The sequence below is a fragment of the Heteronotia binoei genome, chromosome 5, assembly GCF_032191835.1.
Source record: "Heteronotia binoei isolate CCM8104 ecotype False Entrance Well chromosome 5, APGP_CSIRO_Hbin_v1, whole genome shotgun sequence".
In the NCBI taxonomy this organism is placed as follows: Eukaryota; Metazoa; Chordata; class Lepidosauria; order Squamata; family Gekkonidae; genus Heteronotia; species Heteronotia binoei.
This window is the reverse complement of record NC_083227.1, coordinates 79,665,117-79,673,299: the sequence shown is the minus strand read 5'-3', so window position 1 is coordinate 79,673,299 and position 8,183 is coordinate 79,665,117. Positions and strand designations below refer to the sequence as shown.

The 8,183-nt window shown below is 45.3% G+C and overlaps 1 non-coding gene across 1 annotated transcript; it reads left to right on the top strand.

Moving 5' to 3' along the window:
• The first annotated feature begins 1,588 nt into the window (after positions 1-1,588).
• On the top strand, positions 1,589-1,695 carry LOC132573078 (U6 spliceosomal RNA). Its single transcript, XR_009555486.1, has one exon. It is a non-coding gene; the product is annotated as a U6 spliceosomal RNA (small nuclear RNA).
• Positions 1,696-8,183: the final 6,488 nt, after the last annotated feature.

Here is an 8,183-nt window from a genome sequence, read left to right as displayed (position 1 = left end):
TTCACATCACCCACTACCTGATCCAATACCAACAAGGGAAAAAGTGGTTTCCACAATACTGCCCCCACACCCAACCCCCAGAAAAGTTTGTACTCCACACTAGCAAAAAGCCTAACCCAAAAAACACCTTTTTAAAAAGAGGGGGGGGGGAGGGAAGGTTAAACTGGCCGTATAATGGAGATATGCCAATCCAATCCACGTCTTTGCGTTCACCAGAGACCTAACAGCAGCCCCAATCCTCAGCAACACGCTGCAGTTAAAATCAAGCTCACAGGCTTTATCAATGACCTGATCTCCACTGAAAAGCCTGAATGCCAGGAAGCCAAAGGAAACTGACATGAAGCAGGAGCGAGCTAAAAGCACTCCTGCCCTGCCTTATCAGCAACTCGATCAGGCCCCGATCTTTCTTAAAACATCCAAAAACCAGAATAAAAGAGAAATTGACAAGACCAGAGCCAGCAAGCAAAAATGCTCCTGCCCAGCCACCTAATCTTTGCTTAAGGAACACCTAAAAAACAACTGAAACTGCTAAGATCTAAGCAGGATCAAGCTAAAAGCTCTCCTTCCTAGACCGATTGCCAGACGGAGACTGGCACGAGCGGGGAAGGTGCCCTGCTGCTGCAGCCAGCCCCGCCCCCAAGCACAAGCCCATTGGGCTGTCAATCTTCCTCTCTTCCCCCAAGGGTGGCAAATGTGTCCCTCCGTCCTCACAGCAAGGCTGCAGGCGGTTGGGATGAATTTTAATCAAAACTGAATTGATTTGAAGCTGAGTTAAAAGAAAGAAAATAAAGGGGGGGGGAGAAAATAAATTGATTACTGGATTTTGGGGAGAAACTAGGTAAAGAAGAATTAAGGGAATTCCTCTAGCAATGCTGGGTAAAATAGAGGGATGAACTGTAGGGGTTTGTATAACAAAATATCCAAACTGAAGATATATGTGGAAATTAGTGTTTGGGGTCATCACTGTGATTTCCCAGAATGGCATTAGGAATCTAGGATTCTTAGTGAAACTAAATTACCCTCACAAAAGAAAGCTGTGTCTTTTTTGGGGGGGGGAGTTGAGGTGCTGCTCCCTGGCTACAGCATGTGCTTGTATTCTTTCTTGATTCTACTGATTTCTTGACCGATGGTATCTCTCCCTTCCGTCAGGTCCTTCCAAGGGAGGAACACAGAGCACCTCCATCCAATCACCTTTGCAGATAAACCACAGAGAGCCATAGCTCTGTTTTCCTCTTTGCTTTGTGGGGTGGAGCTCTTTTGTTATTTGCAACCCCTGTCGCTGGGACTCATAAAATAAGCAGTCATGGCTAAAATCCCCCATCCCAAAGCCCAGATTTGAAGCTGTTTTTAGCACACACCCTGAATAAACAGGTTAACCCTTTGTCTGTGAGTTATAGCTTTGCTTAAAAATAATCCCCACTTCTTTACAAGTGAACAAGCATACTCATGCATTCCAGGTCTCCTTGGGGTTGCAGTGCTTCTAAATGCAATAAAGACTTCCTGAAGATCTCAGATTCTGAATGATTATATTTTCTGCAGAGAAGATCTGATATTTCATTATTGTGGATCTTGATCACATCTTCAAAATGTGCTCACTTTGGCAGCACATATACTAAAATTGGAATGATACAGAGAAGATTAGCATGGCCCCTGCACAAGGATGACATGAAAATTTGTGAAGCATTCCATATTATAGGGGAGGGATGGTGGCTCAATGGTAGAGCATTGCTTGGTAAGGTCCCAGGTTCAATCCCCGGCATCTCCAACTAAAAAGGGTTCAGGCAAGTAGGTGTGAAAAACCTCAGTTTGAGACCCTGAAGAGCCACTGCTAGTCTGAGTAGACAGTACTGACTGATGGACCAAGGGTCTGATTCAGTAGAAGGCAGCTTCATATGTTCATATATATGTTTATATATGTTTGTTCTTTACTGTATATATATATGTTTTTTCACAAATGCAGGGAACAGCATCTATCCATCATGAGTCTGCAGAACAGGTACACTGAATATAATGAGAGAGGGGGAGGGAGCAACACCTGAGCTTCTGTCTCTATACGTTCCATCACTGAAGTTCTGCTTGCCAACCAGCATGTTCAAAGTTCTTTTTTAACTTGTTGTAGGACAAATGTAGCCTGAGTCTCAGCCTCTGTACCTCTTCTCATCCCTTGCTGATGGTATGTGCAAGTCAAGCTGTTGTTTTTACTTCATAGGAGGCAGGCATCACCCCAGATAATGCAATGCCTTACAAAAAACAAGACTGAGATTTACACAAAATCTTAATACCCTTCCAAAGATTGACTGGAAGTGTGCACAGAAACATCTAGTTGATGGGAAGATGGGCTAACTGTTTTGATTGGATGATGTCCTAGTCATTTAGATCACTGTTCCCCATTTGCAGGGTCAGGACCCGGTACTGGGCCATGGAAGCCTCACTACTGGGTCACAAGAAAAGCCAAAGCTAGCCCTGCCTCCAGCAAAGCATGAGCTCTGCTCTGATTCCTTCCTTCCACCGTTTCTCTGTTGTGCAGAGAAAAGCTAGCCTTGAAGACTGACACAGGCTGCAAAGCCTGAGCTCCATTTGGCTTCCTTCCTTCCCCCATCTCTGTGTTGTGCAGAGAAAAGTTAGCCTTGAAGACTGACACAGGCTGCAAAGCCTGAGCTCTGTTTGGCTTCCTTCCTTCCCCTGTCTCTGTGTTGTGCAGAGAAAAGCTAGCCTTGAAGACTAACACAGGCTGCAAAGCCTGAGCTCTGTTTGGCTTCCTTCCTTCCCCTGTCTCTGTGTTGTGCAGAGAAAAGCTAGCCTTGAAGACTGACACAAGCTGCAAAGCCTGAGCTCTGTTTGGCTTCCTTCCTTCCCCTGTCTCTGTGTTGTGCAGAGAAAAGCTAGCCTTGAAAACTGACACAGGCTGCAGAGCCTGAGCTCTAAGAACATAAGAGAAGCCCTGTTGGATCAGGCCAATGGCCCATCCAGTCCAACACTCTGTGTCACACAGTGGCCAAAATCCCAGGTGCCATCAGTGGGGCCAAGACACTAGAAGCCCTCCCACTGTTGCCCCTCCCAAGCATCAAAAATACAGAGCATCACTGACCTGGACAGAGAGTTCCAACAATACGCTGTGGCTAAAAGCAACTGATGGACCTCTGCTCCAGATGCTTATCCAATCCCCTCTTGAAGCTGGCTATGCTTGTAGATGCCACCACCTTCTGTGGCAGTGAATTCCATGTGTTAATCACTCTTTGGGTGAAGAAGTACTTCCTATATTATACACAGATGGATGTGCAATATACCACAATCTCATGTGCTGTGTTTGTGAAGTTCACGTGCTGGGGAGGGTGTGGTGTTGACTTGCCCAGTAATTAAGACATTCTGGACACAAATTCTAAATGAAATTCAGACCATAATTGGTTATAAGATCCCCCCTAAAACCCGAAATTTTTTTGTTTGGCTTCCTTCCTTCCCCCTTCTCTGTGTTGTGCAGAGAGGAATTGGGCTGCCTCTCCTTCCTTCTCCCCCTTTCCCAGTGTTTGAGAGAAAAGTTGGCATCCACTGGCACTTTAGATCCATGAAGTGTTCTTCAAGGTATGAGCTTTTGTGTGCCTTGCAGTATGTTCTTTTGGGGAGATTTCCCTGGGAGGCAAAGAAGGGGTGTGTGTTTTTTTTTTCATCCAGGAGAAGCGGGAAGTGGGCATTCCAGTAGCTATTTTTTTTTTTACCAAATGACCCCTGGGCAGAATTGTTGCTGACTGGGGTAATCTGATGGTGAGTAAGGCTTTTTTCCCCTTTGTCCCCCCTTATTTCTTTTTCACCATGGGGAAAAAGGGATGCTCTGACTGTATTCTTGGTGCTGGGGGGGGGGGGGAGAAGCAACAGTGGGAGGGCTTCTAGTGCCTTGGCCCCACTAGTGGACATTCTGGTGCTTTTTGGGCATTGTATGAGAGAATTTTGGACTGGATGGTCCGCTGGTCTGATCCAACATGGCTTCTCTTATGTTCGTTCTTTCCATGTCTTTCCTTTCCTTTCCTTTCCTTTCCTTTCCTTTCCTTTCCTTTCTTTTCTTTTCCTTTCCTTCCATTTCATTCTTTCCTTCCATTTTTACTGGATGAAACTTTTCTGTTCATCATAGTGCTGTTGCAGACATAGGAGCTCTGTCAATGAAAAATTGGCACCCCCAGTTGTAGCCAGCTGGCCTTTCTATGAGATTTCTGTGTGAGTGAGTGAGAGTTAGAGGTGTGGGGCAGAAAGAGATTACTGGAGATTACTGTATATCTCAACAGCACTGGAAGTGATGGTACTATGAACTTGGCATCATTTTACTGGTCCTGCTTTTAACAGCTGTCTGACACAAAAATTAAACTCCTCCTGTAGATATTAAAGAGGATGAAAGAAGTTCACAGGGTAAATATCTGCACAACAGGTTGTTTTTAAAGGCATGGGAAACTGCCAGTAAAAAGCTGCAAGCCCCTCATAAATATCCTTTTTGGGATAACTGCAGAAAAGCTTGTATGAACTTTATATAACTTGAAATTAATTCATTAATTGCAGTACAATTCTCTGCTACCTTTCACAGAAATTTCCCAGTGTTTCAGTCAAGGAAAAGTATGAAATATAGCTGTCGAAAGATTTTCTTGAAACCAAGCAAGCTTGTTGTAGTTTGAGGCAGGGTTCCAGTAGTAGAAGCTGAAGGAAGGGCCTACTAAATGTGTCAACACATTTTGAGGTACAGCAGCTGCCAGGTCCCAGTGTGGGTGGTACACAGCACTGGCATTCTTGATGGCAATGGCAACAGCACTTCCAACTGCATACACTGGCCAGTGCTGCTGAGGAAGGGGTGTGTAGGTGGTGCAGGCAATTGAACATGGGCATTAGGAGTGCTTGCAACCTGGAGAAGAACACACAAACAGATAGGTGTATGCAGGTGTGAGGGTGGAAAGAGAGGACCCTGGGAATGTATTAAAAAGTTGCAGACCACCCACTTTCCACCCCCATTTTGGCTCGGCATGAGTTTTAGAGAGATTTTTCTGAAAATGAAGTTACTTCAGAAGAAGAGGCAGGTTTGGGGGAGTGCCCTGGAAGTGACATCGCAGGAAAAGGTAGAGTTTTGGTTTTGGTGGAGTTTTGGTTCAGTGTGCCCTGGAAGTGACATCATTTGGCCCTTGACCTGGAAGTGACACCACAGGAAATGACATAATTCCTGTCTTCTGGCTCCACCCCCTAATTTTAGTGGACCATGAAGGAGAAGTGTAAAAATAACTGGGCCACAGGAAAGAAAAGTTTGGAAACCCTGATTTAGATTAATTGCTGTATAACTTTCTTGTCTCCTGCTGCCTTCTGCCTGGGAAAATAAAGCCAAATATCCAAGTGCCAAGATAAATAGCTAGATGGTTTCAAGGTGACGCCAAATGTCAAAAGTAATGCTGTTCAGACTCGTCACACTTACAATATTTTAAAATAGGTGCTTGGATTTGAACGATTAATAAATTGGATCTTGTTTAATAAATTTCTGACATGTCTGTAGAGATCGTGGCTGTTGCCTGAATGGCTGTGGTTGTGGAAGATAGCATAGTTACCTGCCAGAAATGCTTGCTATACTAGGGCAGTTTCAAACTTCCTGACCATTATCCTCACACTTCTGAGACTTTATTCTGAGGTGCAACTTTCACTGAAAGCACTCTTGCATTTTGGCTCAGCATTATTGCCAGCTAGTTTTCTTCATGAAGTACTAAGCTTCCACTTCTAGGAGGCATTTTAAACAAGTGCTCTGCTATGTTCATTCTTGCTCATACAGTCAGGCAGAGAACTGTAATGCTGGCTTTTGTGAACAATTGAATCAGCTCTTACAGTAAGCACTCGTAATGGTTTACAAAGCTGGGCTATAACACATTACTGCATCATGGGCTGACTATTGAACCAACAATCCATGCAAGATAACATAGCCTTCAGAGAGATATGCCACTTCTGAGCACCCAGTCTGAAAGTGATGCCTTCTGTTTCATACCCATTTCAAAAAAAGGATAGCATATTTAAGACTCTCTAAGAGTCTTTCTAATTGTCCACAACCTAGACCATATTCCTGAGATTTTTCCTAGAAGCAAAACAGTCCCTTCTCTTCCAGCTTTGCTGGCACTCAGGCATTCTTTGCACGTAAGTGTTTTGCTTCAAAAGTTTGAAGGAAAGAGACAGAGAAGAGAGACTGCATTGCACAGTCCCTGTTGATAAGGTTCAAAGCTGTTGGAGATGCTTCAGAAGCACATGCAGTCTGTCTCTTTCTTTCCCTTTCCTTTCTCCAAATTCTGGCAGAAAGAACTGTGCTTCCTCTTTCTTCTGTTATCTGTTCCTTCACATGTGATAGGGGCAGGAATAGGCAAAAAATGTCCGATGCTGTTTGGCCATTTTAAACCTCTTTCAAAATGTCACTTGTAATCTGCTTTGCTCAAGTGCTTGAATTCCAAAATGTTTATTTGATTGTTCTTAATAAACCACATGATGCTGTAAATAAACTATTAGATAGAATATATTCTCTCGGCTTGACTTCGCGAACGAAGATTTAAAAAAGGTGCAGTAGTCCACGTCCGTTGCAGGCTCACTGGTGGCTGACAAGACCAATGCAGGACAGGCAGGTCTGGCCACAGTGGTTGCAGGGAAAAGTCTGATTTGGGGTTGGTGCTGTAGCAGTACGATTCTTCCTCGATCTCCTTTTGTCCTCAAGACCAGGAAGAGACAGCCTGGTGGATGGTGTGCCTCCATGCTGTGCGATCTGAGGCGAGGTCAGACCACTGGTGATGCTTAATGCAACAGGTACCAAGGGATTTCTTCAAGGAGTCCTTGTACCTCTTCTTTAGTGCCCCTCTATTTCGATGGCCGGTGGAAAGTTCGCCATACAGGGCAATCTTGGGAAGGCGGTGGTTTTCCATCCTGGAGATATGCCCTGCCCAGCGCAGCTGTGTCTTCAACAGCAATGCCTCGATGCTTGTAACCTCCGCCCACTTGAGGACTTCAGTGTTGGTCACAAAGTCACTCCAGTGGATGTTGAGGATGGTGCGAAGGCAGCACTGATGAAAGCGCTCAAGAAGTCGCAGGTGATGACGGTATAAAACCCACGATTCGGAGCCGTAGATGAGGGTTGTCATCACAACCGCTTTGTAAACATTGATCTTTGTGCCTTTTTTCAGATGCTTCTTGCTCCACACTCTTTTGTGCAGTCGGCCAAATGCACGGTTTGCCTTTGCCAGCCTATTGTCAATCTCGTCGATCTTGGCGTCTGAGGATATGATGCACCCCAGGTACCTGAACTGCTGGACTGTCTTCAAAACTGATTCACCCACAGTAATACAAGGAGGGTGATAATCTTCCTGGGGTGCAGGCTGGTGGAGAACTTCTGTCTTCTTCAGACTAACTTCTAGGCCGAATAGCTTGGCAGAATCTGCAAAGCAAGACGTCATATGCTGCAGAGCTGATACCGAGTGGGAGACAAGTGCAGCATCATCAGCAAACAGTAGCACTCGGATAAGTTTTTCCATTGTCTTGGAGTGGGCCTTTAGTCGCCTCAGGTTGAACAGGCTGCCATCGGTGCGATAGCGGATGTAGACACCATCGTCATCATCTAAATCTACTGTGGCTCCTTGAAGCATCATGCTAAAAAAGATCGTAAAGAGAGATGGCGAGAGAACACAGCCTTGCTTTACACCTGTGCCAATTGGGAAGGGCTCCGAGAGATCGTTGCAGTGTCTGACTTGGCCTCGCTGGTCTTCATGTAGCTGGATGACCATACTGAGGAACCTTGGGGGACATCCTAAACGTTCCAAGATTTGCCACAGGCAGTTCCTGCTAACGGTATCAAAGGCTTTGGTAAGGTCGACAAAAGTCACATATAGACCCTTGTTGTGTTCCCTGCATTTCTCTTGGAGCTGCCTGAGAACAAATACCATGTTGGTGGTGCTCCTGTTAGCTCTGAAGCCACACTGGCTCTCTGGGAGGAGTTCTTCTGCAATGGTGGGCACCAGTCTGTTCAGGAGTATTCTAGCAAGGATTTTGCCTGCGATGGAGAGCAGGGTTATCCCCCGGTAGTTGGAGCAGTCTGACTTTTCCCCTTTGTTCTTATGTCGAGTAATGATGATTGCATCGCAAAAGTCCCGTGGTAGTTTGCCTTGTTCCCAGCAGGTGACAAGTACTTTGTGAAGTGTACT